The 15753-nt window shown below is 36.6% G+C and overlaps 1 pseudogene; it reads right to left on the bottom strand.

The window, feature by feature from the left end:
- Positions 1 to 9423: 9423 nt before the first annotated feature.
- LOC149242900 (chaperone protein dnaJ 10 pseudogene) lies at positions 9424 to 10686 on the bottom strand (annotated as a pseudogene).
- Between the last annotated feature and the right edge of the window lie 5067 nt (positions 10687 to 15753).

Here is a 15753-nt window from a genome sequence, read left to right as displayed (position 1 = left end):
AGAAGGAAATAGGGTCGTTGTATTTGGTGTTGTATATAAGAGTACGAATTTTTGGCATTTGATGTGAGATTCCTATAAATGGCCATACATACCATGGCTAAGGTATCTCAGTTTCTTGTGGTTCCTCCTCACAACTTTCCCTGTAACAATAGTGTCATGACAATGGTGTTGGGAATAATGATTAATTAGTTATGTAAATTGCTAACATCAAATTTTGTGTTCTATGCAAAATTAAGGCAGCAAATTGTTAGGGTGGTTAGCGACAATGGTATTGGGAATAATGCTTAATTAATTATGTCAATTACTAACAGCGAATTTTGTGTTCTGTGCAAAATTAAGGAAGAAAATTGTTAGGGTGGTTAGTGCTGGAAATTAGCTGTAGTTCCAGTAGATTTGTTTCAAAGTTGACTGATAATCATTTTAGTAATAATTTTACTATATAAGAATGTAGTTAATGGTTCAATTAATATATGATATTTACAACAATTTTTAGCTCACAAAGTAACTGTGTTTTATTTGTTTAATTTTTATTTTTTATTTTTTATATATGTATTTTTATTCATAGTTATGTTGGCTTATCAGTTGGTTTAAAGAAGCCATTTCACATTCTACAAGTGGTATCAGCGCAGGTAAAATTGTTTTGTGTTAAGTTTTTATTGTTGGAATTTCGCCAAAGTTAATCATGTGGAATTCTAACGAGATGCCAGTTCCAGAACTTGAGGCGAACAATCATGATTATTCGTGTATTAGGATGCTAAGATTTTTGATTGGAAAATATTTGTGGAAGATTGTTGAATCAAGATTTGAGGATCTAGCTGATTGGAATGCCTTTACACCCAATGAAAGAACAACAAGAAAAGAAGCAAGGAAGAAGAATGCTCAAGCTTTGTTTCACATTTAGATAGCTCTTGATAAGAGCTTATTTCTAAGAATATCAGGAGCAAAAGCTGCCAAAGATGCTTGGGAGACTCTACAAGAAGCTTACCAAGGTAGTGATCAAGTTAAGGTGGTCAAGCTTCAGACATTGAAGCGAGAGTTCGAGAATTTGAAGATGCAAGAAGCTGAAAGTGTGAGTGACTATTGTGTAAGAGTCAAAGATGTGGTCAATAAAATGGCTACATTCAGAGAAACTGTAAGTAATGAACTTTTAATTAAAAAAGTATTGAGATATGTAACACATATATGAAATGATGTTTCCATAATCATGGAAGAAAGTAAGGATTTGACAAAACTATAGTTTGATCAATTGGTTGGATCTTTGATGTCTCATGAAGAAAGATTGAAGCACACTTTTGAAGGTGTAGAAAAAGCTTTTTCCTCTAAATTACAAATTACAAATAATGAAGATGCAAGCAGCAACAATAGTGCCAAAATCAATCAAGGTCAAGGTAAATGGCAAAGCAAAAATTCTTCAAGAGGTAGTGGAAGAGGTGGCTCAAGTGGAAGAGGTAGTTTCAGAGGAAGAGGCAGAGGTAGATTTGATAAGAGAAATGTTCAATGTTACTATTGTAACAGGTATGGCCAATTTGAAAGAGAATGTAGATTGAAACAAGGTAAAAATGCTAATTATGCTCAAGAAAGTGGTGAGTATCCTCCAGATCAGTTATTTTTATCTTATACCAAAGGTGAAAATACTAGTAAAGATGAAGTGTTAATACTTAAATCAATTCTTTGATAGGAAGACAGGAGTGGGGGAGGAGAAGAAATCGACGAGGGTTGCAGGGGGGCACAAAAGTCAATCTTCATGAATGCGCGCAGAGGAGGGAGCTCCACTCCCTCCTACAAGGATGCAGTTGCCAGTAGAGGCAAGAAGCCTCTAGAGAATGATAGAGGTACGAAAGAGGATAGGCGTGGAACCCCGAATGAGGAGACAGAGGGATTAAGAAGCAAGAAGAAAAACGATGCAAAAGACAAGGAGGAAGAAGACAAAACACAAGAAGAAAAAGACAAAAAACAAAAGGGACCGTGCAAACCTAAGGTGCAAATTGCTCCCAGGGTAGTCTTAAATGACCCAGCTTTACAGGTGCACACGGATCACAAGAGGACTTATGCCATCATCTGCAAATTCATGGGCCTATGGCCCACTAAAAAAGCTCTACAATCTTGGATCAAATATCACTGGAAACCTAAAAGGAGCATTGAACTACATCTTGGGTCAAAGGGGTTCTTCACGGTAGTATTCACAAACATCGAGGAAAAAGAGAAAGTGTTTGAAGGAGGGACCTACTTCTATGCAGTAGCTGGCCTTTACATGCGGCCATGGATGATGAATTTCATCTTGGAGCGCGAAAATTTTTCCTCTGTACCACCCTGGGTAAGGCTCTATTCTTTACCTCTTAATTACTCGCAAATAGAATCGCTAACAGCTATGGGAAAAAAATTACGAAGGTTTGTCAAAGCCTTTGAAGCCACTAGAAGAGGAAAATATACTTCCTTTGCAAGGACATGTGTGGAAATGGATCTATCTGGAGCCCTTCCGGAAGCGGTTATCTTCGAAGTTTATGATGAAGAATGGGTGCAAGTAGTAGACTATGAACATATACCATTCAGATGTCGTAAATGTCATGAACATGGGCACCTTTTCAGAGACTGCTCCCTCAATAAAGCAGAAAACAAGGGTAAAGTTAACACAGTTAAGGATAATGACATTTTTCGCAAAGTGGTAAATAAAGGAAAAGGAAGCAAAAGAGGGCCAAAACAACATCCAAATGAAGGGAGAAAGGTCAACCAAAACAAGTTCCAAGTTCTGGAGGAAGAAGAAGAGAACGGGAAAGAAGATCAAGAAATGGAAGAGAATCCAGAAGAAAATGAGGAAAATGATAAATAGAAACAAAGTAAGGATAGGGATAATCAAAGCGAAGCCATGATAAGCGAAACAAAGCTAGAGATGGACCCGGATATGACACAAAGTGAAATGGAATTGGAGGATCATGAGCTTTAAGAGATTCTTGACAAAGAACACCTAGATCTAGAACAGTTCTTAATCCAAGGAGCTAAGGAGGGGGTAGATTTTGTGCCTCAAGAAGAACTCAATAGAATACAATAATTTTTTATGGAAAACGCAGTGCAAGGGATTTGAAAAGGAAAAAAGTAGTAGCAAGCAAGATGATAAAGGTGTAAAAACGTTGAAAACAACCCCTAGACTAACAACTAGAAATCCCGGAAGAAAAGGAGGTAGAAAAAATCAAAATGAACTCTTGATGGAGTGTGGAAAGTTGATGATAGACTCGGGTATGTTGAAAGATCTTGGCAGCTACTCCTTTACAAATATTTAATTATGAAGTGCATATCTTGGAATATTAGGCATTTAGGTACTAAAAGAAAGCATAGAATTCTTAGTAATAGAATGAAACAAGCGGAACTGGATATTATCTTCATCCAAGAAACAAAATGTTCCATTCAAAAATTAAGATAGATTCATAGCAAATGGCTTAATAGATGCGAGTACCTAGAAGTTAAAGAAGAAAACACAGCAGGAGGTATCCTCATTCTTTGGAACCCCCAAAAAATTGGGATAATAGATGTTGAGGCATCGAGGAATTATTTATCAGTTGTTATTTAGCCTGTAGGAGATAGGGAGAACTATCTGGTCACGAATGTTTATGGTCCCCAGAGATCAGAGGACAAACTCAAGTTTCTAGACTCCCTGGGGGAACTCAGGAATAGACATGGAGGAATTCCCTGGATCATGGGGGAAGATTTCAACATGATCAAATCCCTTTCGGAAAAAAGAGGGGGAACCAGAGCTCTAAGTAAAGACTATATCGCATTTCAAACCTTCATAGATAATATGAATCTTGTGGACTCAGAAATGAGAAATGGCCTTTTTACTTGGAATAATAAAAGAGGAGGAGAGGCTTAGGCCACCTCCAAATTAGATAGATTCATTATCTCATAAGATCTCATGCTTATAGATAAAGAAATAACAACGAGGATTCTTCCTTTTGGAGGCTCTGATCATTGGCCAGTTCAACTGGATATCAAGGGCATAGGCACTCTAAGGAACAGACCTTTCCAATTTGAGAATATATGGCTTTTTCACCCAGATTTCATAAGCAATATTGAAAAATGGTGGTCAAAAGATTTGTAGATTCAAGGAACAAATATGTTCCCTCTGCATAAAATATTGAAGTATATCAAACTCAAGCTTAAAGAATGGAATAAGAGTGATTTTGGTAATATTTTTGTGGAAAAAAAATCGGTGCAAATCAAAATGAAGATACTGAATCAAGCTCTAATAAAGGAAGGCTTTGACAAATACACGAGTGATCAAGCAGATAGACATCGTCAAGAATGGAAAATTTTGAAAAAAAAAGAGGAAATATTTTGGAGGCAAAAGTCAAGAATCCAATGGCAAAAAGAAGGAGAGCATAACACCAAAATATTTCACAGATCTACCATGGCCAATAGATCCCACAACAAAATCTCCTCGATCAAGGATAAGAATGGGAAGCTTCATACTTCCCATGAGGAGATAACTCGGTTTTGGTTCAGCACTTCTGTGATATCACCCAAGAAAACAACTCAGATAGAGATCAATCCATCAAGGAAATTACTAACAACATCCCTAAGCTAGTGTCCAGAGAGGGATAACTTCAATCTCAATAGGCCAGTAATGGAAGAGGAAATCTGTGATTTCCTCAAAGAAATGTAGAAAGGAAAAGCACCAGGCCCGGATGGTTTTAATGTGGATTTTTGCAAAGTCTGCTGGAATATTGTTAAACAGGATATCTTGAAGGTTGTAGAGGATTCCAGGTTGAACAAAACTATGCTAAAAGTGCTCAATACCTTCTTCATCTCACTTATCCCTAAACAGGACCTTGCTCAAACTCCTGACAAATACAGACCCATAGCTTTATGCAATGTGGTTTACAAGATCATATCCAAGGTAGTGGCCAACAGGCTCAAACCTCTACTCCCTTCTCTGGTTTCAGGAGAACAATCTGGTTATGTGGAAGGTAGACAAATTCTAAATAACATTATTCAAGCTCATGAGTTGGTTCACTCGCTCATAAGCAAGAGGCAGGAGGGAATGATCATGCAACTAGACATTGCCAAAGCCTGTGACAAAGTAAACTGGTCCTACATCAAGAAAATTCTTATGGTCTTTGGTTTTGACCATAAATGGGTGAGATAGGTAATGACCCTAGTAACTTCCTCAAGCTTTTCAATTTTAGTGAATGGCTCTCCCTCTGAGGTTTTCATTCCTTCTAGAGGCCTCGGGTAGGGAGACCCACTTTCTCCATTTTTTTTCATTCTCATGATGGAAGGACTAGGTCGAGCAATCAAACAGGCTAAAGCAACAGGCAATATCAAAGGGCATACAACTTATAGAGAGTGGTCAGGCTCTGACACATCAACAATTTGTTGATGACACAATGCTACAGGGAATCCCCACAGTCAAATAAGCCACAACCTACAAATACATCCTCGATTTCTTTGCTCAGGCTTCAGGTATGGAAGTTAATCTCTTCAAATCAAAAATATTTTTCTTTAATACCAATATTGCTATACAGAGAAATATATCCAAAATCCTAGGCTTTCAATGGGGCTCCCTTCCCTCAAAATATTTGGGAGTTCCTCTCACTACCAAACCGATGCAAAAAAGTATTTGGGAACCGTTAATCAACAAGATGCAGGAAAAAGTCAAAAAATGGACCTGCAGAGCTTTAAATCTCGCTAGAAGGTTGGTCCTTACTAAGGTAGTTTTACAAGCTATCCCTATTTTTATGTTATCAGCTCTCCCCACTCCAAAAGGAGTTCTAGGAGGAGACCAGGAAGAAATGGGCATTGGTTTCCTGGGAACAAATCTGTAAACCCAAGCACCAGGGAGGCCTAGGCTTGCATGACCGGGAAATTCTCAATAAAGTTTTAGTTGCTAAACTATGGCGGTGATGGGTTCATGATCTAAATGCTCAATGGGCAAGTATTTGGAAAGAAAAATATGCCAAATCCTGGCATTCAAGTGATCTCATTAGAATGTCTGGAATTATAAAAGGATCATACATCTGGAATAAAGCCTGGGAGAATAGGGGTTTGGTACAAAATAATAGCTTATGGGAAATCAGAGAGGGAGATCTAGCACTATTCTAGGAGGATAGATGGCAACAACAACCAATTCCGTTAAAAGAGGACTTTCTCAGCCTTAAGAGTGAAACAGACATCCAAGGCTTGGGTAAGGTAAAAGATTTTTGGGATCACTCTTTGAATCTTGAAAAGCGGAGAGTCTGGACGAATATTAATTGTGATGACAATAGTCTCTTGAAATCATAAGTAAAAGAACTTAGAAGAATACTGGATCAAAGAATGATCTTAGTAGCAAGGGGGCAGGATGAGTTAAGATTGGGAAACAATAAAGATGGCACCTTTAATCTTAGGGAAGCAAAAAGTATTCTCTTAGAGTTGGATTCCCATGTTCCAGAAAAATCCTAGCAGAAACTTTGGAAGCACCAAGGGTGGATGAAGATAAAACTCTTCATGTGGCTAGTTCTTCAAAAGAAAATCTTGACTTGGGACAATATTAGGAAAAGGGGCATTTTGGGACCTTCCATTTGCCAGCTCTATAAAGCTCAGGAGGAAACAATGGAGCATATACTCAACAACTGCATTTTCTCCTCCTGGTTATGGGATTCTTTCACCATCATTTTTCAAAACTCTGATAGGGATAAAGGGAGTATCATTCACACCCTTAACAACAGGAGCAGAAATTTCTCGGACAATGAATTCCTCAGCTTAGCTTGGGCCCTAACACTAAGCCTCATCATATGGAATGTCTAGAAAGAAAGGAGCAAGATAATTTTCAAGAATGAATAAAAACCCCCTTAGAGACTATTTGAGCTAACCTTGAATCAACTTAGGGAAATTGTTAGCTCCACAGTGCACAATCAACCCAAGAATCCTCCCTCAGAGGTAGATTTGAGAATTCTCAGACTTATCAGAATGTAGGGGCTCATACCTCAAAGCCCACAGAGGACAGGAAACTCAAGGGAGGTGGAGAAGGACTCTTGACATCCTCCTATGACAGGTTTTTTGAAATTAAACATTGATGGTGCTTCGAAAGGGAACCCAGAAACTGCTGGTTTTGGAGGAGTTTTAAGAAACAAAGAAGGAATCATCATCTGTATCTTCCATGGTCATTTAAGCAAAGCCACCAACAACATGGCAGAATTAATGGCCTTGGAACAAGGCTTAGAGTTTTTGAAGCAGGACAATTGCTTAAATATTATTATTAAAGCAGAGTAGGCGTTAGCCATCAATTTGGTAAAAACAATTAGCTGTGGAACTGAACCAGAGAAAGTTTCAAAACATTGGAGGCTAACTAGGGTTTTCCAAATAATTCGAAGTCATCTACTGGGTCTTCGCACTGTCAGTTTCAACCACGTGCGGAGAAAAGCCAATAAGCTGGCGGATATCCTGGCTAACCAAGGAGTCAGCTGTAAGGAAGGCAATGCTTGGAGGAAGTGGTAGGAGCTACCTCAAAGTAGACTAAAGGTTCTCTGTAGCGAGCAAGATGCATAGGATATGGAAATATTTGGTAACAGAGCAAAGGAGAAGGGTACACAATGACTAAAACTCAAAAATCTCCACCCTTTTTCTCGAGTCGAGTTTTCGGAAGTCTTCCTTGAAAAACCTTGATCACCGTTAATAGGTTTTTGCAGTTCTCCAAGACGGAGCACTGTAGAGAGACTCACTAAAATCTAGAGTTTTATAAAAGATACAGACATAAGAATAAGTGGGATGGAAAACATGGCTTTCTCGATGACCGCATTTTCTTCTTTCTCTGGCGGAAAGGAAATCAGCTGTACTTGTGGTTTTCTGGCGATCACTCAACACTTAAGCAAAAAGTGGTTTCAGTGTTCGGGGAGCGATTCCAGTGGGGATCCTACACATGGGAGGAGAGAGAATATGTAAACCGCCCTCCCCGGGCGCTATTGTACCAACCTTCCTTCTACAAAGATTTTATAATCCTTCTCCTTAAAGAATGGTCTTAGAAAGTTCATTTAGGAAAGGTGTGCCATGGCATTTGTAAAACCAGGGTGTATAAAAGAGAGAAAAAAGTGGTAAAAAGGAATGAGAAAAAGTGAAGAATAAATTTAGGGATGGAAATTACTTAATATTATTGATATTTAATGGTATGTATTTCATTTTATTTTCAATTTAGATGTAATATTTAAAATAAAATATATTAATAAGAAAAAAATATTATATTATCTACTAAAAGTAAAATATTTTAATATCTATATTAAAAATGTTCTATGGAAGTTTAGTTCCTTCCACTCAAATTTGAAATTATGGTTTGTTAAAAAATTATAATTGAGATATGAATTGGATAAATAATTTTCTTACTCAGACAATTTTGGTGAGTAGTAACCGTTGGTAAGCATACACATTTATTGTTTTACTCCTAAATAAATGTGAAGGAGAACATAAATAACCGTGGAAAGTAATTCTCACTTGGGATAATTATTTACATCTTATTAGTAAGGAGAACATAAATAATCGTGGAAAGTAATTGTCACTTGGGATAATTATTTACATCTTATTAGTAACGACTAGCAAGCATACACATTTAGTGTTTTACTCCTAGATCAATGCTGAGGAGAACATAAATAATCATGGAAAGTAATTCACAATTGGGATATTTATTTACATCTTATTAGTAACCAATAACAAACACACATTTATGGTTTCTCTTCAAGGAGAACATAAATAATAGTAGAAGGTAATTCTGAGTTGAAATATTTATTTACAACTTATTCTTATCCTTCTTTATGTGAATATTTTCTAAAATTATGCAAATAAAAAGAATGATTTGATGTATGCATCCCACTATATATATAGAGATAACAAGAATGATTTGATGTATGCATCTCTATAGAGAGAAGAAATGATTTCTTAATATGAGGGGGATGTGATAACATTTAGTGTGAAAATATCAACCATAAATGAAATACTTCAATACCAGTTAAATAAATATGATGTAAAATAAGTTTTAAAAAAAAATTATAGTTAAAATATTTTATTAGTGTATCATTCAAAGCCAAACATGGTATAGATATATCTTACTCTTGATGTAGCAAGAATTAAGAGAAATCTAATATATTAAATTGTAAATCTTTATTCAAATTTTGCATTTGATCCCTCTGGACTTATAAATTTGTAAATAAATGTATATTAATTTACATATTTTGATAAATTTAGAATTACATAAATATATGTTAATTTAGTTATGTTTTATTTTGTTTGTGAGAGTAATCTTTATCGTTAGAACTTACGTTAGAGTTATTTAAACAAGCTGGGATGTCAAATGTCCGGTTTCCAGTTGTATATATATAATTTTTCTTCTATATAACGAAAAACAATAAAATTGGATATGGATTCCATTAAATGGAAAAAATTAAAATGGTTTTATTGGAACATAAATTAGGTTGGAAAAGCCTTCCCTGCAAGACCTTTCCAAAACGGTACAAGGGAATCCATTGATTGACTGAACCACGATCCAATTCTACATCCCTCAGAGAAAAGTGGAGCCGTGCCGGGAAGATTCTTTGGTAACCTATCCGGAGAGCTTGCATCACTTCTGCGATCTTCCTTACCTAACCAAAGAGAAGTCTCTTTTTCTGGAATTCGATCTTCATTTTCTAGTTTTGCGGTTTGGAAAATCTTTCCCAGAATCTTCAGACCCTTTGCTCGAATTCGAAGTTCTTCCTTCTTGGCACTCTTATCTTGCAACACCATCCGGCACACATTTGAGAGGGTGCCTTCAATGTCAGGCACATTTACTTTCCAAAGTGAGTTCACAATCAATTCTCTGTTGGACTCTAAAAATGCTTCCAAATCAGCTTCACAATAATTCTCCTCTGTGCCCCACTGCTGTCTCCAAAGTGAGTTTATATTCAATTCTCTATCGGCCTGTGAATTTGCTTCCAAATCATCTTCAAAATAATCCTCCTCCGTACTCAGCTGATGTTTAATATCTTCTACTAACCCTAGTAGTGCAAAAGCACCTGTTGCTGCTGTGAGTTGGGATTTTAAGAAATGAACTTTGCTTCTGAACCATTCAGCTATAAATGGCAAACCCAAATATATGGCCTTCTTTCCAAGTTCCTTTGCCGCTTGTCTTTCATACATGTAACCAATTGTCTGCAGCATATTGCTTCCATAACCTGCAGCGCCCAGCAATTGAGCCTCAGATTTAGCTTCTTGTATAAAACCTTCCTTGTCACCTTGTACATACCGATTAAGGCGATCTTTCAAGATCTGTGTAAGTTTTTCTTCTCTTTCCTTTTGGACGCCCTTCATACTCTCTTTTAGTTTCTTCATATCTGTCTGTCCACCTTCAGTAAACTTATCAAAAGCAAACATTGAAGCCATTGCAAGCTGACCTATATAGTCTTCAAATAAGTCGCTTCCAAATAGCATAGCAAAAACTGCCGCTGGCTCTATCATTATTTCCATTGATACACCTGCCTTTCCGTGTGCGTCATATGATGCCCGCTGTGCTGGATCACTGAGAACTTGGTACGCTTCTCCTAATACCTGGAAATTTTGTAACGCTTCAGGATCATTTGGATTTTTATCAGGATGAACTTGCCTAGCAGTCATGTAATAAGCTTTCTTGATCTCTGTTTCAGTGGTCGTTGGGCTGACTCCTAGCACGTCGTAGTAACCTATCTCCTTAACCATTTCTAAAAATCTAGAGCAGATTCAGATGGGAAATCGATGTCTTCCCCGAGAACAGCTTGTTCAGAACGCTAGCAATGGGTCTATTAAGGTAGTTAGTTTATATCAAACACAAAGATCCATTTATATTGTTTTCTTGTAGACAGAAGTTAAGAACACAAAGGTCGGTTCGTATTCGAAGACGATTAAGAATTATTAACATTGTGATTACGTATTATATTGGTCAATGATTTTTTATTATTTTTGGGCCATATATTATAATTTTGGGAGATTTTTTTGGTGAGAATTTTGGCTCTTCATTTTTTTGGAATTATTTATCCACATTATCAACATAAAATGTCCGTATACACGTAGTTATTGATTTCATAAGTTTGAAGAATGGTGTTAGATTTAAGTAATACGAGGAATAAGTAAATTCATAAAAATATTTTAGAAGAGGGTTTTAGAATTTTAATATAATTCTAAATTTATAAAAATATTTTAGAATAGGGTTTTTGAAGTTTAATATAATTTTTAATAATTATTATGTAGATGGTAAGATTTAATTTTTATAAGATATTTTAGAATATTTTTAATAGTTTACTTAAATCAAAGAATAAGGTTTATTTTTAAAACAATAATGTTTTTTTTGTCAAGAAAAATGTTACAGGAAATTAGTTATGAATTTTTTTTTGTGAATTTTTCCAATTCCTTGAATATTTTAGGATTAAAAGATATGGGCAAGGTCAAATAATTGACCTCCCCCATATCCTCAAACCCCATAATATAATGAGAATCCACAATCCACTTAAGCTAAAGGGAATTTTAAGCAGATGGTATTGATAAGCCATAGCAAAACCTATTTACAAATTAAGAATTTCTACCTTTGAATCTCCATGATTAAGAATCTTGTTGTATATTTTTTAAAATTTTATGTATGTTTAACTTATATATTGTTTTCTTTTATCAATAATTACAGAGTAAGACTTTACTCTTTGAAAACAATTCCACTAGATGCCACTCTGTACTAGTCTGCAGCGTTGGATAAGTGTTAGACGATTGAAATGTCTTGAGCTATTGGATCCCACCCTGAAGTTTCAATTGATTCCTTGGTTTAGGCCAGTTTGTTCAACCTATCTCCTAAAATGAACTACTTGTGTTATATAATCATTCCCAACCCGTTACTCCCAATCTGAGTAACGTAGCGAATGGTGTAATGACTGCCATGTTCAAATGGTCTAATGATTTCCTTGTTGTGTCCTACTGTGTTCCAGTGAAATCGATTGAGAAGAATTAAGAGGACCTTTCAGAAAATGTGATTTTGATGGCCTCAACAATCAAACATTATTTTTGCTTCCGTTAAGAGAAGGACCTTTACGAAAACGTGAGTTTGATGGCCTGCAGAATTGGACATTCAAACCTTATTTTTGTTTCTATTTAAGAGAAGGACATTTATGAAAATGCGAGTTTGATGCCTTACAAAATTGGACAGTCGAACCTTATTTTTGTTTTTGTTTAGAAGAAAAAATACCATACTGGCCAGTTCTGTTGGGTAAGTACCATGACATGCAACATACTTGTGTGAATCTCTGTGAAGATTGCGCAATTTTCACCGAGAGGCTGGGAGACTGACTGCGAAAGCTACTCAAGGCATAGTCTGAGCTGTCGGAAGTCTTATCACTCAAAATTTTCCGTAGAAGTTATCAAAATAAGGAAAATACCGTGGTAACCACAAACCAATTTTTTAAGTATAGGCTCTAGCCAAAAAAAGACTCAGAGAGGGCTCTCTCTATATAGTTTAGCTTTGTTTCTTCTGGGATTTTATGCTAGTTCTTAATGTTCATTAGGATTTTGGTTTTGAATTGAAGGTTTGGTGGTGTAATTCTTGGAATAGATGGATAGAACAAGGTCTTCAAGCCATTTGTCTATGGAGTCAACAAATGGACAACAAAACTGGATCAATTCATTAAAGGGAATGTTCAAAGGGTAGGCTAGCAAAGTAAGGTGAAAATCTTTAGGCTGAATGGGTGAAATAATCCTAACCAGGGTGAGAGAGCATTTAAGAATCCTCATACTGGGTTTAGAATGAAGAACAAAAGATAATCATGAACAAAGGGCAATTAAGAATCCTTTGCTATAGATCATAAGGGATTACCTAAATTAAGGAGCAATCAAGAATTCCTTAACTTAGATTTGTGAAGAAAACATACAATATGCATAACAGTCAAAACAGAGTGTAGTTAAGCAATTTCTGAGATATCATTCCATGTCATAACATTCAGATTTTTAAAGATACAAATAATACTATGGAAAAACTTAAAGAAAAACAACATTGAATGTGAGAGAATACTTATTTGAACTTTGCTTTACACAAGAATCCAGTGAAATATCTAATCTTTATTCCTTGATCCAGCAAGCTGATCTAGTCATTGATACAATAGAATTTGAGACTTAAAAGAAATAATTCTATAGAAATGTTTTTGAATCCACACCTACATACTTCGATTTGTGAAGTATTTATACAAAAATTATTTACAAAATATCTCAAAACAACTTGAGATTTAATCTAGGAAATACAAATATCTTCTTGCAAGAAGATAGAGACGGCTATTGAACTATTTCATGCTGTCCCTTTTATTATGGTTGTGCTGGCCTTTACAGTTGAAGTAGAATCCTTTATGCTGGCTGACAGTTGCAGTGTTTTTACACTGGAATCTTCTTCAACTTTACCTTTCAACTGATACACTTTGACCGTGATACTCTTTGACCCCGATGTGCTACTTTTAACTGTTTTACTTGGCTGTCCTGTTTTTACTGTATAGTAGATTTCTGTTGTAAATTTATCATAGTAAATCGGTCATTGTATCCTGTTGGCAATGTTTTAATGGATGAAGAGTCGGCTTGTTCCTTAGCCAATTGTCTGAGTCTATTGCCATAGTCCAATTCTGTCATAAGTTTGTCATTGATAACCATAGGACTGGGTATACCTTTTTCCCTCAAAATATGGAATTTAGCCATGAATCTATCAATGGCTATCTGCATTTTGTGGCACTTTTCCTCTAAGTTGAGCATAAAGTTCCTTTTGGAAAGGACCTTCCTTATTTCTAGAATGGGCTCAGTCATATCTTCTATATTTAGCTCATGGAGCTCATATCTATTCTTGTCGTTGAGGAAGTGGATGAGTCTATTGGCATCCTCTAGCTTATCTCCCAACTCCTCCTTCACTTTCTGGATAGCTTTCCTAGCTATCTTTACCAACTATGTTTGCTCAAAAATAACCTAGATTGATGGCCAAATATCATTGACAGAGTCAATGATATTGGCCCATAGCATTTCCATAGTTTGCCCAAGTGGTTTCTCTAGAGTTAAGTCTTTCTCCAAGACTTTGATTCTTTCACTCATTCTTTGGGCTTTCTGTGCTTCTTCTTTCTGCTTGAGTTGGGCAAACTTGCAGTCAGTTTCTAGGCTTGCCACCTTTTCCTTTAACCTTTTCATTTTAGTAGCCTAGATAGACATTTCTTCCATGGCTTTAACTAGTTCTGCTACTTTCTCTCTTGATGCACCTACTGTTGTTGTAGATTCTGCTGTTATTGGTAATGATGTGGCAGGTGGAGCTGTTGGTGCCAAAGATGCTGCTAGGGTGGGGGGAATTGATGTGGAGACTGTGGGGATAGAATTTGTTGAAGAGGTGGCCACATTTTCCTGTTTTAGTTGGATTAAAGCATCCAATTCTTTTTCAGTTTCTTTCAACTGATCATTTAGCTTTAAAACTAAGTCCATGAGTTCTTCATGCCCCTGTTGGGCTTCTAGGACTTCCAATATCTGTGGATGTTGTAGCTAGGGTATCTTTAGTTGCTTCTTAAGTGCAACAATATCATCATTTTTCTTCTTAATAAGCTGCTCTGTGGCTTTTATATCCTTGGGATTGTGTCCCAATTCAATTACTAAGTCCTCTAAGGACTTGATCATTGTATCCTTGGCCTGTGAGGAGGCCTTCTCCAACTGAAATTGTCTAGATATGTTTTCCAAAGAATTTTGTAGCTGATGGACAGCTGTGGCCTTCCTTGTCAAGGTGGAATATATCATCTCCCCAACCTTTTTATGTAGTTCAATCTGGTCTATGGGATGAATATCCCTTTCCAACACTTCAAAATCCACCTTCTTGAAATCTGATGCTGCTTTGGGTTGCTGAGTTGTAGGCTTGATAAAGGTAATCTGTAGCTTTCCCTCTTTAATGTCAAAGGCCGACATTAGCCTTGTTTGATTGGTGGGGGTCAGTTTCAGGTACTGGGCATAAGTTTGGGCCTTAAGCCTCTCATTTCTTGCTTTGATTTCCTTGTACCTTTCCTTGCTATCTTGGCCTTTGTCAACAGGCATTCTAAAGGAAGACACTTCAACACTAAGTTGCTTTTCCAACATCTGAGTTTGTGATGTGGAACGCTCTTGCATGCCTTCAGATGGGGTGATAGGTCTACTTTTGTTTCCTTCTGTACTTGTGACCTCTAATGACTCTTCTGTGTATTCTTGTTCAGACACAGGATTCATATTCTGCCTTTTTGTTTGGCTAGTTTCTGCATGAGTTTGTGAGGTTGCTCTAGCTGATGTTGTGGCCTCCTCCCTATTTCGTTTTAGGTTTTTCTCCTCATTTAGAGGAGTTTGCAAAACTAGAGGGGTACTCATGGTTGTCTCTGGTTGGTCTGATTTCTCTGACATCTGTAGGAAAGAACCCTCATCAAGTTGGTTTTCCATATCAATGAGAGAATTCTCTATGTCTACTCTGGTGCTGTCTTGGTCCACTAGGGTTCCTTCCACCCATTCTGATTGGTTGGCATAGGCTTCTATTTCAGGTATGGGATGGTGAATGAAAGGTCCTAGCTTGACCTTTTGTCTCTTCTTTGTGATGAATTCCAAAGGGTCATATCTCCAAACAAAACTTCTTTGGAACTTCATGGTCTGCAATATTAAATTTGCTTCTTTGCCTGCCTCCCTAGAGTTTCATATGAAGGGGCCAGGTTGGTCTTTTATTTTGAAATTGGCCTTATTCTTGGCATTGACAAAGTTTATCTCATCTGCATTGATAATTTGTTTGTA

This window comes from Pinus tabuliformis, chromosome 8, assembly GCF_031772625.1.
Source record: "Pinus tabuliformis cultivar Carrire ecotype Pingquan chromosome 8, CPIR1, whole genome shotgun sequence".
In the NCBI taxonomy this organism is placed as follows: Eukaryota; Viridiplantae; Streptophyta; class Pinopsida; order Pinales; family Pinaceae; genus Pinus; species Pinus tabuliformis.
This window is presented reverse-complemented; position numbering and strand designations above follow the sequence as displayed.